This window comes from Pinus tabuliformis, chromosome X (genome assembly GCF_031772625.1).
Source record: "Pinus tabuliformis cultivar Carrire ecotype Pingquan chromosome X, CPIR1, whole genome shotgun sequence".
Classification (NCBI taxonomy): domain Eukaryota; kingdom Viridiplantae; phylum Streptophyta; class Pinopsida; order Pinales; family Pinaceae; genus Pinus; species Pinus tabuliformis.
Window position 1 is genome coordinate 968,878,759 of NC_142308.1, and position 17,886 is coordinate 968,896,644.

Below are 17,886 nucleotides of genomic sequence, written 5' to 3' on the forward strand. Positions count from 1 at the left end.
ATAGCATGTGAAATTTCATATAGAAGTCAAAGAGTCACATGGATATTTGAAAATTTAATTGGAAGCTCAAGAGTCGTGAGGGGTGTCCAAGAGTCTAAAGGGAGGTGAGAGTCATCTCACTTGTTATATATACACCCTCATAGCTCAAGCAAAGGAATTTTCACCTTGGCTCCTACCACAAGGAATTAGAGAGGAATTTATTTCTTTTGGAGAGAAAGTGGTGGCTCTAATGCTCCACTATTGGAGCTAGTGATGTTCATTGTAACTTTGCATCTCAAAACGTTTTCTTAATAATTGAAGCTCATTGAGCCTCCAACACTTTCATGTGTTTATCGTAAATATTGTAAGACTATTCTTTGAATGTTTTCGGTTTACATTGTTGTTAATTTGTACTAAAGAAATTGAATTATTTTAGTCAATTTGGTGCTTATCTTATTGAATGTGTGTCATATATGTTTTAAGGATCATTACTGCCAAGTGAAATATTTCACTGGATTTTTAATAATTCTTTATATGTCTATTCTCGTGTCTTTATTAGATTAGTATTATTACTCTTCTCCTAAAGGTTCACTTTTGTCCCATTTCAATGAAAGAACCTCGATACATTCTACAATTGAAAATTTCACAAGGAATACTCACTTGTTCTCTCAAAATTACATGTTCATTTCTATCTTGTTCTAACCATTACAACCAAGGAAAATATTTAAAAATCAAGGCAGTGGAGTGTTAATTCTGGAAGGGCTCCTATTCCAAACTATGCAAAGTATAATTGGGGATTTTCATTGGGGATACCCCCTTTCATGTTGGTGTGTTACAACACCATCAACACATGGATAAGGATAACACAATAATTAAGGAATCTAGAAATGTAAGGAAAAATTAACCCTCATAGTGTATATTTCATATTTTCATTATATTTTAGTAGATCTATTGTGACATACTATCTAGTGGAATATACAATACAATTTATATATCAAATTACACAAGTCATATCTCATGAAATATAATGAAACAATGTTTGAAATTTGACAACACGTACCCAAATTATTGCCTCCATATCAAAATTTCATGCTCTAAAATGTCCTAGAAAATATGGAAAAAAATGTGAAGTAGCCTATTTGAAATGGATTTTAGGAGAATTCAAGAACCATAACTTCCATATGGCATATTTCAGAAAGTATAACGAGCCAATGTTTAAAATTTTACCACATGCACTTATAGATATTACCTCAGTCTCCTCAAAATTTCATAGTCTAAAACGTCCCAGAAAATATGCTATAACAAAAATGTCAAACTAACCTATTTAAAACCGATTTTAGGAGCATCAAGGAGATAAATTTCCATAATCATATATAAGAAAGTATAATGAATTGATATTTGAAATTTTGACCTCTTGTACCTAGAGGTATTGTCTCCATCTCCTAAAATTTTCAAGGTCTAAAACATCCTCTTGTACCTAGAGGTACTGTCTCCATCTCTTCAAATTTTCAAGGTCCAAAACATCCTTGAAAATACATATAACGAAACTTCCAAGATTACTCTTTTGAACAATATTTTAGGACCAATTACAAACCCTTACTTTCATAGTGTAAATATCCAAAAGTATGGTGAATTAAGATCTGAAATTTCAACCAAAATTTCTCATCAATCTCTCCAAAAAATACTCAATTTTCCACCATTTGAAGCAACTCATAAAACTAAATTATAGAATAAATACCAAGATGACTCGTTGACTCCGCAAATTAATTTTTTGTTGACACCACTTTCCTTTCAATGTTTTCTCTTTTTATACATTTCCATAACCGTTCATTAAAAGACAAGTTAATTTAAAAAATCACATCAATTGATTAATCAAATAATTAATTCACCTTTTTATTTCACTTTTCCAAATGTCATGGTAAAATACCATACTCTTCCTACACCATGGGTTTGAAGCCACCATCCATGGGTTGGAAACCACTATTTCACCTTTTTAATTTTCCATTTTCACAAGAAGCTCCTTTCTAATATACTTGGATACTTACATATAATATCAATTGTATAATCCCTTTGATATTAATGAGAATAATTTGTTTAGCATAGCTCTATTTACATTAACAAAGCCATGTATGTCAAAAAATTTGCCCAATATTGATATTCCTTGGTAGCACAATGTTGGCATTATGACTAATGTGTTGTAATTGATGGAAAACTACTTAATGAGTTGTATTTTTATGGAAACCTACTTAATAAACATGTCAACATTATGGTAGCAGGATGAATATTCAGGCCTATACAGATGTGACAAAAATAATGGACAAAGTAATATCAATCAGAGGTAGAGGAATTATAAAGATGAAGTTTGAAGAAGTATACACAGGTTCTATGAAGAAAAGTCATGTACATACTCAATTTTGGTGAAGAAAAGTCGTGTATACAGGTTCTATGAAGTAAAGCCGAGTACATACATAGGTTTTGTGAAGAAATTCGTGTATACACAGGTTTTGTGAAGAAAATCCGTGTACATACGTGGGTATGTAGAAGAAAAGGCATGTATATTTTCTGCACCATGGTATTCTAAATACCAATGGTCTCTACCATAATATTGACCCATGGTATTAAGCCCAACAATGGATAAATGATCCCATCAAATAATACCATCAACATAAGTATGGTTTGACCTGCGGTATTAGATAAGGGCTAAGTTATATACGAAGATGAAGATAAAAGTGTTTTGTGTGTGCAAGTGATGAATAGATTGTGAAAAGTTAGATCTGAAGCAATTATGCATGTTATGGGCTATTAATGATTTGTTTGATCTGAAACTAAGTATTCCTAGGAATTTGATGATGGAGCAAATTCAATAGACCTTAAATGACTATCTTGATAATGAATTGGTTTGATCTATGATATTTATTCCTGACCCATGTTTTATTATGTATGCTGAGAGAAGAATCTTTTCTGAAGATCTGATGTGTAGTAGAGCTTTAAGTCAGTATTTGCAGATCTATATGTGAGTTTTATAACCTGAAAGGCGTGTACATACACTGGTTTGATATTGGTAAGTAGTGCATTTATTCATATCTATATGTGGATTTCATTCCTGAAAAGCGTGTATACACACATAAATGATTTTTGAAAAGCGCATATATAAGCTAGGGTTTTTTTGAATAAAATGCCTTATCAGTTTAATCAATCTTGTTATGTTTCTGATGTAAGTCAATGAAGTCTTACCTAATAATTTGGGTTTAATAGTGATGATTGAAGTTGAATTGATTGATTGAAGAGTGATGATTCTACTAGCTACATATATGATTGAAAATCAGTGATTATTTCAGAATGATTTAGTGGTTCAGGGTTTAACTCAGTGTGTTTTTCAGAATGACAATGATTCAGTTTTAGGGTTCAATGTTTTGAGATCTGTACATGGGTATGCTTCAAGGAATTCACGTATACACACGGGTTTTCTAAATTAAAGTGACATATATATTCTGACATTTGATTGATCAAGGTTTTCCGTTGGTTTAGTATGTTGATGCAATGTTTGGGTTCAATATTGGTTTTCTGGTTATAGTGATCTAACTACCTTGGATGTTTGAGAAAAAGTTTATTTATTTGGGTCTTATTTGGTTTAGTGACTAGTTGATTTAGTTGGTTCATTGATTAAGTGAATTTTCGTAGTTATCAGTCTCAATTTTTATATTTCGTATTGGGCTTAAATGATGGTAGTGGGTCTAGGCTAAAAATTTGGTGAAACATGGCCTACATATTTCATGTTTTGTTTTAGGTGGGTGCAGTGTGAAAATTTATGAAATGTGGTCCACAGAGGTATTGAGGGTTGGAGCCTTTAGTAAGGGATTCGAAGCTTCCTTCTAGTGGTAGTTGGTAAATCTGATCGCGGGGTTGGAGCTCCCTTCTGGTGGGTGCTAGTAAACGAGATCATGGGGTTGGATCTCCCTTCCAGTGGTTGATGGAGAACAAGAGAAGGTTGTAGCCTTTTAGAGGTGGGTGCCTACAAGCTGATATGAATCTGTGTCAGTACAAGATTGTAAGAAGTTTTTCATTATAATAAAAGATGAAGAAAAAGACGACATCAACACTGGTTTTTTCCCACATTGGGTTTCCACCTAAAAATCTGGATGTTCACGTGTGTTGATGCATTGTTTATGTGTGATGGTTTATTATTTTCTTACTGCACATGGTTATTTTTTAATTAGTGGCCATTGAAGTACTAATACACTGGTTCAAGTTAAACAAATAATGAATTAACTGAAAAGTAAGTTAACCGGGTATATGCTAGTTGTCTGCATAACAGTCGCGTACATATGCAAGTTTCTTTTAGTAAAGCCACATACATAAATATGAGTAAGAAAAGAAAAGGTTTTAGTGAGTTTTAAATACCGATTCACCCCCCTTGCCTCTCAGTATTTTTCCCAACAATTGGTATAAGAGCGGATCCTTCAGAAGAAGCTTGATCACTTGAAGGAAGTTTCATCAAGATGAGCAATTAAGAAGGGACAACATCTATCAAGCCACCATTGTTCAATGGAACCTATCTAGTTTTTTTGAAGGTAAGAACAAAAGCTTACTTACAGTCACATGGAGTAGATGTATGGGGAATCGTTGAAGGAGTTTATCAATATCCATCCTCCATTCCCATAAATGAAGCATAAAAGAAGAAATATGAGACCAATGAAAAGGCTATCAACGCCCTGTTGGGAAGCTTGACATAATCAAAATTTGTCAAAGTCATGCAATTGAATACGGAAAAGGATATATGGGACAAGATCTTCCAAATCTATTAAGGTGAAACCAAAGTAAAAAGTGCCAAACTTCAAACTCTTAGAATTCAATATGAAACTCTCAGAATTCACAATGATGAAATTATCATATGTTTCTTTCTTAGGGTAGATGATATTGTGAATTCTATGAGAAATCTTGGTGAAAAAATAAAAGAATCATCATTGGTTGAAAATTTATTAAGGTCTCTAACTCCTAAATTCGATTCAAAAGTTTTTGCCATAGAAGAAATGTAGGACTTGTAGAATCTTACTGTTGTACAACTTCACGGGATTCTAACAACCTATGAAATAAGAAAATTGGGTCCCTAGGATATCACAAAATTTGCATTCAAAGCTACTACTAATGGAAAAGAAAAGGAAGAATCAAGTTATGTATTAGAAGAAGAAGAGGCAAACTTTGTAAATAAACTCCAAGTGGGTACTGGAAGATTCAGAGGTAAGATTCCCTTGAAATGTTCTTCTTGTGGTAGAGTTGGTAGTTACACTGCTAAGTGTCCCTATGAAGAAAATCACAAGAAAGGGAAAGAAGATGCAAAAATAAATAGGATAAGGCTTGAAAAGAAGAGAAGTTTTTATACACATGAAGATAGTGATGGCCTTTCAAATGGTGAATAAGGTGAGTCTAATCATGAATGTCAATTAATTATGGAATTTGAAGATAAAAGTAGTAATGAGTCTGATTCCTTAGAAGAAAAAGATATTTCTATTGAAAATTTTGACAGTGATATATCAAATGCAGTGATAGTTATAGATGTCAACAAATATTCAGGTTTTGGAGTTCCCGCTTTCTATGAATCAAGAATGAAGAAGACGATAACAAAGAATTATCATGTATGGGATTTTGTACTAACTGTGGTCCATTTCCTTGTTTATGAAATAATGATAGTCATGATGACATTGAATCAACTGAACTTGCACTCATGGGTAAAAGTTAAAGTAAGTACTCTAAAGAACAATCACATTAAAAAATGATTCCTCTAGAAACAGAAGATCAAGGCATGTTAGAAACAATGACTAATGCAAATGTGCTTATGCTAAGAAAAGATAACTATCATCAATGGAAAGAAAAGATGAAGTCCAATCTAATGAACCCTGACGTTTGGTGTCTAGTATGCAATGGCTACATCAAGATTCCTCCATCAGATGAGGAAATGCAAAAGAATAGTAAGGCTTTGAGTGGCATCTTTTGCAGCATACCTAATTCAACATTAAATAAGGTTATTCATTATACAACTACAAAGAAAGTGTGGGATAAGCTACAAGAAATCCATGAAGAAATCCCAAAGGAACATCCCTCATTAAGGGAACTACCAGGTAGTCCTATCGCTGACAATGTGTCAACAAATGAACATGATAGCAAAACAACCTTTGTCAGGTTAGATGAAGTTGTTGATTCAGAAGAAGACAGGTTAGAAGAATTTTTTGATCTTAGAACAAAATTTGTTCTTTATTTGAAAAATATTGTTAATATTAAAGAAAAGTTGCAGGAATATGATAACAAGGATCATATTAAATTATTAAATGCTGTCGTGGAATCTAAACAATATTGTGAAGGTCTTGAAGCTGAGATCATCTCTCTAAGAGAATATCTTGAAAAATCAGATAAGCGGAATGAAGAACTACTTCAAGCATTTGAAGAACAAGAAAATGGGTTGAAAGATGAGATTCTCAAATTAAAGGAGCAAGTGGAAGAAGGAAGAAGGGTTGAAGAAGGTATGAAGAAGCAATATCTAGAAAAGGAAAAGAAATATCAAAGAATGGAGGTTGAGGTAAACATCCTAAAAGGTAAATTAGAAGAAAAAGATAAACATTTGCAATTTCAAGATAGTACTAAGATTTTGGATAATATTCTTAGTAGTCAAAGGTCTCTCGCCATCAAATCTAGTCTTGGTTTTCATGAAACTATTAAAGGAGAATCTAGTTCACAAGCTGAGGCAAAGAATTTAAAGGGTAACAATGCAAAACCTGAAATGCTCAACAAAGAGATAATAATTCAACCTAATAAAAAATCAAGGAAAGTGAATCTTCAAAGAAAATAACTTACTCCTAATGTTAATTGATTCTCTCCTCTGATCAATAATGTTGAATGATTTATATGTCATAATTATGGACATCTTGCAACTAGTTGCAAAAGAAGATAGTTTCAATCACAAACAAATAGCTGCTTCATAGAAATATCACCAGCTTCTAGGTACTCAGGCTTATTTAAAGGATATTTTTTTTCTTGTAATATATATGGTCACAAAGCTATTGATTGCAACAAAAGGAATATGAAACATAAATACTATGATTCTTCTTCTCACATAAGATGTTATGCTTGTAACAAGTTTTGGCATGTAGAAAAAAAATGCATGAACAAATTTATGGATCACCTTAGACAACCTGGAAGCATTCATATAAGAATATTGATGTTAGAAGACCTAAAAAATATGGATCCACCAACATTTCTCATAATAAGCAGAAAGAACAAGAACAAATAAGGTGTGTTTTTTCTCTCTACTCATTTGAAGAAGAAGATGAATGGTACATAGATATAATATGCTCTCATCACATGACTGGAGATAAGAGTAAGATGGAGTCACTCAAGAAAAACCAATATTGTAAGGTTATTCTTGGAAATAATGCTCCAAAAAAAGTTTTGGGAAAGGGTAGAGCCATAATTAAAAAATGTAGAAGAGAAATTGATAATTTATTAGTTCATGGCTAAAGAAGAATATTCTAAGTGTAGGTCAAATGGCAGATAAAAAGAAATGTAATTTTGTTTACATAAACCAAGTGCAAGGTTATGGATGAAGAAACTAGAAAATTCATAGAAAGAGGATATAGAAACCCAAAAAAATTATGTGTGCTTGAAGAACATAAATCTCTCAAATATGAGGAGGATTCAAACTAAGAGTAAAAGAAGATGGTGCCCATTGCAGTCCATTATTCTTAAAAGAATACTTCTAACAATGACTGTAAAAGTGATGTGTAGTACATGAACTCATGAGAACAAAAGATAATTATCAGGTCCTCAGGATCACTGATGTGTAATCTCAAGGGGAGTAATACACATGTTTTCTCTTGATGATGATTCCCATGGTTGTTTTGATATTCATATTACTAACAGTGCATCTAGTGTAGTAACAGTGAACATGTACATGCAGTACAGGCTCAGGGGGGATTTTGGTTATAAAATTTTAGTATTTTACTTTTTGTATGCGGATCCTATGAAGACAAGTCGCGTATATACACGAGTTCTAATACAAACAATTGTGTATGTTTTGCTATGATGAAGAAACAATGGGATAGACTCAGGAAAATGCTTTGATATGTTTCAGACAATTATTATTTGGTTTTCTTGTTTTGATGATTGATGATTACAGTGTGTTGATGCTATTTAGAATTGGCTTTGGCTTTTTATAAGTTGTTGATGCGTTGATGGATAACCGATTGATGAAGATACTTTGATGTCCTTAATGATATATGAGATGATATGACCAAATATGACAATGAACAATTGGCACAGGTTTAGGGGAGCATTTGCTATGCTTATAATAATGCATTGTTGGCATTATGTTTGCTTGATAATTTCTTGTTACATGATGATGCATTATACTTTGCTACGATTATGGGCTATCTTAATGGATGATTACTTAAGTTTCATATTGATGAAGTGGTGTTGGTGTGATAGTTATTCTTGCATGAAGAAAATGGGCCAAGAGAATGATGTTACTGTAGGTTTTATGAAGATATCTGCTAAATTATACTTGGAGACATGGCATCCTTAGTCACATATTGTTGATGTTAAGGAATGATGCTACTTTTCCCTATCATACTTTAAGATTATATGCTTGGTCGATGGATGAAAATATATTTTTATTTGATGAACATTGATTGAGGCCATTCCTACAAAGGGAAGAAGCAAGTTGACCTTGATGAGGTCAAGAGGATGAGTTTATATAAGACTCTATTAAAAATATTATGTTGCATACTTGGTCAGGGGTTGATGATATTAAAGCTACATTGTCTTATCTTGCAAATTAATGATGAAAATGTGCATGTTGATGTTCATGTTGCTGTTGACAGATGCTTATGGTGCAGATCCTATATGGTGTATGATATTTTCTGATGACTATCATGGTCTCTTTGAGGTCTCTTTGGTCATGGTTATAAATTTCATATATGTCTTTTGATGTAAAGGTCATTGTAATATTCAATAATGGTTGAACTATTGAGGTCAAATATATTATGAATGTAATCACATTTTGGGTAGTTGATGTAATACTGAAGTCAAATATGTAACCCCACTATGATTGGGTGACTGATGTAAGTTTGAGTCCTTGGTAATAGGAAAATTCATATTCATTTGAGTCATAGAGCCATGTACCTTCATTGCACATCCTTCAAGGAGCTTGGTCAATATTCAGTATTCATACTCAAAGATCATATCTACAACACTCATGTCAACAAAGGGAGAGAAGCCTTCATTCAAAATTGGTCCACTCTTTTCCCTTGATGTCAAAGGGGAGAGAAGCTTGGTGTTTGGAGAATTCTTGGTATATCTAAAAATATGTTTACAAGTATTTATAGGTTGTGGTGACCAAACACCAAAGTTGTTTCCATAAAGTCCAAAGGGGAGATTGTTGGCATTATGAATAATGTGTTTTCCTTGATGAAAACCTACTTGATGAGTTTCCTTTTGATGGAAACCTGCTTAATAAACATGTCAACATGATGGTAGCAAGATAAGTATTCAGGTCATTACAGATGTGACAGAAAGATTGGACAAAGGAATATCATTCAGAGATAGAGGAATGATAAATATGAAGTTTGGGGAAGTATACGCAGGTTCTATGAAGAAAATCCGTGTACATACTCAGGTTTGGTGAAGACAAGTAGTGTATACACAAGTTCTATGAAGTAAAGTCCAGTACATACAAAGGTTTAGTGAAGAAAAGTCGTGTATACACAGGTTCTGTGAAGAAAAGCCACGTACATATTTGTGTATGGAGAAGAAAATGCATGTATAGTTTCCGCACCATGGTATTCTAAATACCAAGAGTCTCTACCATAGTATTGACTCATGGTATAGATCCCAACAACGGATATTTGATCCTATCAAAGAATACCATTGGCATAAGTATGGTTTTGACCTATGGAATTGGATAAGGGCTAAGTTACGTAAGGAGATAAAGATCAAAGTGTTTTGTGTGTGCAAGTAATGAATATTTTATGAATAGCTAGATATAAAGAAAGTGTGCATGTTATGTGTTATTAATGATTTGTTTGATCTGAAACTAAGTATGCCCCAAGAATTTGATGATGGATTAGATCCAATAGATCTGAAATGAATATATTGATAATGGATTGGTTTCATTTGTGATATTTATGCATGACACAAGTTTTATTATGTATGTTGAGAGAAGAATATGTTCTGAAGATCTAATGTGCATCAGAGATTTAAGTCAGTATTTTCATATCTATATGCAAGTTTTATAACCTGAAAGGCGTGTATGTATGCTGGTTTTATAACTTGAAAGGCACGTACAAACACTAGTTTGATATTGGTAAGTAGCGTATCTATTCAGATCTGTACGTGGGTTTCATTCCTGAAAAGTGCGTATACACGTGGAAATGATTTCTAAAAAGCGCGTATATAAGCTAGGGTTTTGCTAAATAAAATGTCTTATTGGTCTAATCAGTCTTGTTGTATTTATGTTGCCTGTCAATGAAGTCTTACTTGATAATCTAGGTTTAACAATGACAGTTGAAGTTGTATTGATTGATTAAAGAGTGATGACACTGCTAGCTACATATATGATTGAAGATTTGTGATGGTTCTGTGATTATTTCAAAATTATTCAGTGGTTCAGGGTTTAACTCAATGTGTGTTTCATAATGGCAGTGATTCAGTTTCAGGGTTCAATGTTTTGAATCTATATGTGAGTATGCTTCAAGGAAGTCACATATACTTGCGGGTTTGCTAAAGTAAAGTAGCATATATATTCTGACATTTTATTGATTAGGGTTTTTAGCAGGTTCAGTAAGTTGATGCAATGTTTGGGTTTAGTATTTATTTTCTATTTACAATGATATAACTACCTTGGCTATTTGAGAATAAGTTGATTGATTTGGGTATAAGTTGGTTCAATGATTGGTTGATTTAGTTGGTTCAATGATTGAGTGATTTGTTGAAGTGATCAGTTTCAATTTTGATACTTGATATTGGGCTTAAATGATGGTAGTGGTTCCAGTCTGAAAATTTGATGAAACTTGGCCTACAGATTTGATGTTTTGGTTCAAGCGGATGCAGTGTGAAAACTTATGAAACGTGGTCCATAGAGATGCTAAGGGTTGGAGCCTTTAGTAAGGGAGCCGAAGTTTCCTTCCAATGGTAGCTAGTAAATCTGATAAGGGTTTGGATCTCCCTTCTGGTGAGTGTCGGTAAATGAGATCAGGGGGTTGGAGCTCCCTTCCAGTGGGCCTTAGAGAATAATAGAAGGTTGTAGCCTTTTGCTGGTGGGTGCCTATGTGTTGGTATGATTCTGTTCTAGTACAGAGACGAAAACAACGGTGGTTTTTCCCACATTGGGTTTCCACCTAAAAATCCTAGTGTTCATGTGTGTTGATGAGTTCTTTATGTGTGATGGTTTATTTTGTTCTTACTACACATGGTTATTATTTAATTAATTCCTATTGAAGTATGGATACATTGGTTTAAGTTAAACATATGATGAATTAATTAAAAAGTAAGTTAACTGGATATACTTAGTTGTTTGCATAACAATCACGTACATACACAAGTTTCTTTCATTAAAGTCATGTACATAAATATGAGTAAGAAAAGAAAATGTTTTTGTGAGTTTTAAATAATGAAATTCATATCTAGTAGTGACATGCAAATACCTAAAAAATTTGTTCACATTGTCCAATGCTCCTTTCCTAACTTTGACATATACCTACTCAATACACCCACTACATTTATAATGTCCAGTATTGTATAGACCATTTCATACATCAGGTTACCAACCACACTAGCATATGGAACATGGACATGTCTTTGCCTCTTATTGTTTCCTGAGACATTGATATATAGATAACTTTACACCGACGGGAGTAGGGACCATTACATATTTACATTCATGCATATTAAACCTCTGCAATCTTGTCTCAATATACTTCGTTCGACATAACAAGAGTTTCATTTTTTCCCAATATTTTCGAATATCCATGCCTAAAATGAAATTTGTAGCATGAAGATCCTTCATGTCTAATATAGAGGACAAGGAATTTTTACAACTTGGATGATTTCCTTGTTGTTTCCAATCAACAACATATCATCCACACGTAAGACCATATAAATAACAGAATCACCAACTAATTTGAAATAGACATAGTGGCCTATTGTGTTTCTTATGAAGCCATGTCCCAAGATCCCAAAAATACTCAAAACTCATATTTCTCAAAACTTGATGGAAATACGCCATGTCAAAGGGCTTGATGATATGATTCCAATGCAACTTGAATGGGAGAAAATATATTTTGTATGCAAACATTATTGCATTATGAATTTTGCATGGAACATGTAAAAATGTTAGTAGAGGTGCCACATGGTAGTCCCACAAAAGGACATGTTGAAGTACAAAGTTGAAATGGAAAGTTAGAATATGATGACATGGCATGGTCAAGAGTGACATTTGGCATCAACCTAATGTGGCACATGAAAATGCAAAGATGACATGGAAACACCAGCAATGAACACATGGTGAGACATAAGCATGACACATGGCATTGAGTTGGCATGACATGGTGACATGTGTTAGGTGACTAGGAGAATGATTGGGCTCTAGGTGGAGTAATTAGAGGTTTCCATATATTAGTATTCTAAATACCAAGAAGGTTCAATGATTTAAAATTCGTTGCTCAGTTATAATGCATGGATCTATGAGGTTTGAATATTTGATCTCATTAGAGGTCACCCAAAACCCTAACCATTGGGCCATAGTTGATGGTTGTTTCTATCATTAGAAAAACTTATATTTGATGTTTTCTTGTAACCGGTTTCCAAAGGGGGAAGACTGTGATCTTAGACCCCAGACCTTTTTGTATCATTATAATGAACCTGTGACACCCCTGGTTCTTGTTACCCTAATTTATTTTAATGTGATAATGTAATGACCTCAAGTGTGGGACCATAGATCCATGACCGAAGAGGGAAGAGGAAATATGAACCCATGTGGGATTAGTTAGCACCTTAAATTAATTTTAAGGTGAAAATAATGAAAAAGAAAAGAAGAGGAAGAGTCCAAGAGAAATATCAAGACACCCCTGTGGAGATAATAAAATTAAAAATGCACAATAATATGGGGTTGTACCTCTTCTTGGTGGAGCTCATGAGTAAATATTAAAGAAGATATGAGTAGAGGGAATAGGATTTCCCTGAGAGAAAGAATTGTGACCAAAAGAGCAACATGAAATGGGATTGAGTGATTTTTGTGGGATGATAAACCACTTAGGACACTTTCTAGGGATGATAAACCACCTGTAGAAGGGTACTTTCTATGGGTTGATAAACCACTCTCATAGTTCTTGACACAAATGATAAACCAACCTAGGTGCCTGTTGTGGGATGAAAACCCACTCTTAGAGTGCTTGGCCCAACTGATAAACCACTCTTATTAGGAATTTTGATGTGCTTGACTAGCTGATAAACCACCCACTGTCATAATTTCCCATCCTCTATTTCTTGAAGAAGGATTTCTATAAGGATACTGAAAAAGGAACTTCCCTTAGATCATGGATTTGGCTCAGGGGTGACTAGTGTGATTAATCCTAGCTATAGTAGGATAAGGTTGGGTGGAAAATTAAAATCCCACTTTCATTTTACTTTCTTTTCTGAATTGTAAATTAAAATGCTCTAATTTGAGAGTAGTGAATTTAAAGAAAATTATTTGTAATTCATGAACGAGTCTTGCTAATTAAATTAGTTGAATATTTTATGATTCTGTTTATGATCCATTTCCATGCAACTATGATTCATGCCTGGAATTCCTGTCCTTTGTAATGAAATTCTTGTAAGTTTGTAATAATGTTGATTATGTGCCTATATATTTGGCCTATGCTTGTAATAGGACTGTATAGAGGGATTCCCTACTATATCATGGAATGTTAATTTCCTAGTGGCCTTCTTAGCACCACATGCCTTCCACTTTATTTTATGCTTGATAAACTTATTTTTTTCTCAAGGGAAACCTTTATATCTTAGAGACAAGCTCAATTTATTTTTGGTATGAAATTGAGGACTCGAGGGACTGCAAAAATCTAAGAGGTTGAATGGGAAAGCCTCTAGCATGAATGGACAAGTCGCTAGCCTGTATGGATAATTCATTGAACCATGCCATGTATTCCTGTCATTAATAACCTTGAGATGGTATTCTTGTGCGAATCTCAGGAGGGATAACATAGTGTGTGCTTCATAGGACCCCAATCGAAAGAATTGAACCCCAGCATAGGTTCTATTAGTTTGGAAGCTCAGTGAAAAATTTTGACCATGGGGTGAGATTCCTCTTTTCAAGAGTACCAATTTTGACTATTAAAGCACTCAATTTGGAGAAGGGAAAGTGTATTTTTTAAGAAAATCCCACATGTGCACAAAAGGACAGTTTGACCCCAACAAGAAATTGGACACCCTTGGAAACGTATACATACAAGTGACCTCAATCTCATTTGGACATCACCAAGCATCTTATTCTTCTCTTATTCATTGATTGGTTGACACAGATCTGAGGTTGGGTCGAGGAAATTGGTTTGTAGAGGTTTGAGATTGTAGGTTCTGAAGCTCACACACATGTTTAGGGTTTTCGTTTCCAACTGCAGGCCTGACACATGAAATTTTTTGCTATAACCATAGGCACACAGGATCAACAATGTGGTTGGAAGCTCTCAACCACACACAAAGATCTTCCTCCATGCAGTTGAGCTCTAGGGTTTCAATTTGACATTTGACCGTAGTTGACCACAGTTGACCATAGGAAAGATAAGTTGACTCTCATCAGTATTGATGTTGGGAACATATTTCTAAATGTCATTGGGTTAATTTTACTAGAATATTTTGTATTGGCTCTTTTTTCTCTTTGCTAAACATTTTATGACATTCTAATAGATGAAGAATTTCAAAGGGATTTCCCCGTAGTGGGTTTTTTCGCAGTTGTTGACCAAATATGGTGTCTCTTGTTGATGTGTTGATTGTCTCCTTCATTTGCATTTACTATTCTTTCTTCAATTACTATTGATGATTGGAAATATTGATTTTTGTTGAGAGATTGTTAATTAAATAATTGAATTTGGCTAAATTAATTGAAACAGCATAGAGAAGTGTGAAATTTAACATGGTATCATAGCTAAGGTGAAGGACAAGCCCAAAAGGAGACAAGAATTGAAGCAGTCCTCTTTGGAAATTTGAAGGAGCATATCTAATCAAGTCAAGATGTCTTCCTCTTTCTTCAAGGAACATGAGAAGTTGGGCGACTTGTCTAAATTTTCCGCTTGGAAGATTAGGTTGGATATCATAGCTAATAACAATGATGTTTTTGAATTCATTCAAGGAAAAGTATGTGAGCCTCCAAAGAATTCTTCCACTCCTACCAAGAACAATAACAAGAAAGGTGAGTTAAAATAAAAGCAAATTATAACTGATGGTTTACAAGATAATTTATTTGCATATGTTGGAAATTTGAGGAAGTCTAAGGATATGTATGATAAGCTAGTTGGCATGTATGAAGTCAAAAATTTGAATGAAATCATCTCCTTGAAATATCAACTCAAAGATATGAGGATTAATAAAGGAGAGTTTGTGTAATCCTACATAATGAGGATATCACGTCTTAAAGATCAATTGTAGAGAATTGGGGAAACTATGCCTGACAGGGAATTGGTGATTATAACTCTTAGAGATATCCTTCCTATTTGGGAAACCTTAATTACTACTGCAAATAATAATAATAATTTTCCATGATTTGATGAGATTGTGGGAAATTCCACTCAAGAAGAATCTACGATGATTTCAAGGGGCAGGATACAAAAGTATGAAGAAGGAGAACCCGTTGCATTTGTTACTCAAAACAAGAAGAAGAAAGGAAAGGGAGGTCCATCAAATTCAAGGAAGCCTCGTCCTCAAAATCCAAAGAAAATGAATAATATAGAATCATCACACATTGAATGTTACAATTTTCATAAGAAAGGCCATTATGCTCTAGATTTCCCTGAGAAGAACAATGGTCCACGTTACAACACTAGAAGAAACAATAACAGGTTTAATGATAAAATAAGAAGAGATGAAAGAGGGAATGGTCGTAATATAAGAGATGAATGAAGAAGAAGAGATGCTCCAAGTGATCATGAAAAATATCATCGTCCTCAAAAGAAGTCAAGATATTCTAGGTATAAAAGTAATGTTTCCAATTGATTTGAATATATTCTTATTTCTGCTCTCACTAGTTCCTCTCCTCCGGATTCATGGGATAGTTGGTTGGTTAATAGTGGGGCCACTCATAATTTCTCTGAATATAAGGAATTTTGTTAGATAAACTTGACCCTATGGTGGAGTTGGGGTTATGTCAATAGTTATGGTTAACAGTTGTGGTTTTGGGCACCTAGTATTGGTGACTCATGGTATTGAACCCATGGTATTACATGTAGTTGAAGCCCTTAAAAGGCTTGTGTGTTCTCCATTGTAGGTAGCCATGGTTGAGCCGTGAAAGCTCAGGTTGTTGGCCGGCTTGGCTATGTTGCTAAGGACAATAATAGATCTATTGTTGGTTGGTTTTTCCCCAATTGGGGTTTTCAAGACAATCATGGTGTACATGGTTTAAATGTGTATTTCTTGATTGTTATATTTATTTTTTCTAGAACCCTAACAAGTGGTATCAGAGCTCTAGTTGGCAAGGACCTTGGATAGCTGTTCGAAATGTTCCCATGTAACACTGGTTGAAGCAATAGCTCGTTGCATAAACCAGTAATGTCCTATTGAGTGATGGTTTGATGAGGAGCAAGAAGAAAATGAAGTCTCGAGCCTTTGCCAAGCCCTGGGAATATTTTTTGGAAATTTAAATTAAATTTTGAAAGTTTAAATTAGATTAAGTTGAGTTGCTTAAAAGACCAGCATGGCATATTGACAAAGGTTGAAGGACTGTGCTGCGTGCAAGACAACTTGTATGAGTGATGCGTGACCAGAGATGTGTGATGCGTGACCAGAGACCTCTGGGTGCAAGAGAGGTTGTCAAACCACCTTCGCTGCACCCTGCGCGTACTGAGTGTTGTTGCTTGCGTGTAAGAGAGGAAGACTTGCTGCTGAGTGGCAGAAAGGACGCTGTTGCATGGAGTGAGGAGCGAAAAGAGGCGTGTGTGGGCTTTGTTGCGTGAATGAAAGCCATCTTCCTGCGTGGAGTTGTTGCCAAACTCTTTGCCGCTTATTGTCTCTGCGTGTTGTTTGGGTGAGAAGCATGGAGTAGTTGCAGAAGCATGGAGCAGTTGAAGCTGCCAAGCCCTCTGCCTGTTGTTGTCCACAGGCTGCGTGCTGGGGAGAAAAAGAATGGAAGCGTGAAGAGGAGCCCTAAAGAGCTAGACCTACTGACTGCATGAGCGTTGTTCGTGCTGTTGCGTGAAAAACCAAGCATTCTGAGTAGAAAAACTGTTTGATCTGTTGAAGAGGAGAGATCAAAACAAAAGAACAGAGCATTGTTTTCAGAAAATCAAGAAAGTCTGGGTGAAATGCATGGTTAAACTTCCAGCAGTTCAAGTTGTGTGTGGGTCAAGGTAGCAACAAAATAAAAATGAAATGGAAATTTTCATGTGAATGGGTATAAGAATGTAAGACCTGGTAAGGCATGTGTACCCCAGTAAATCACTGATAAAGTCTGAATGCCCACTTGGGTGATATGGGGATGCATGTGGTGGTATGATGAAGCATGCTGAACTAGGATAGCTTGTGAGATTATCAAATACCCTAACACTGACTGCACAAGACCTGGAGGTGAGCGGTGAAGGTGAAGGCTCACTTGGTCGGATTGGCTAGGGTTTTGGCCAATGCTAATAAGATCTTATTAGGTTGGGTTTCTCCTCGGAT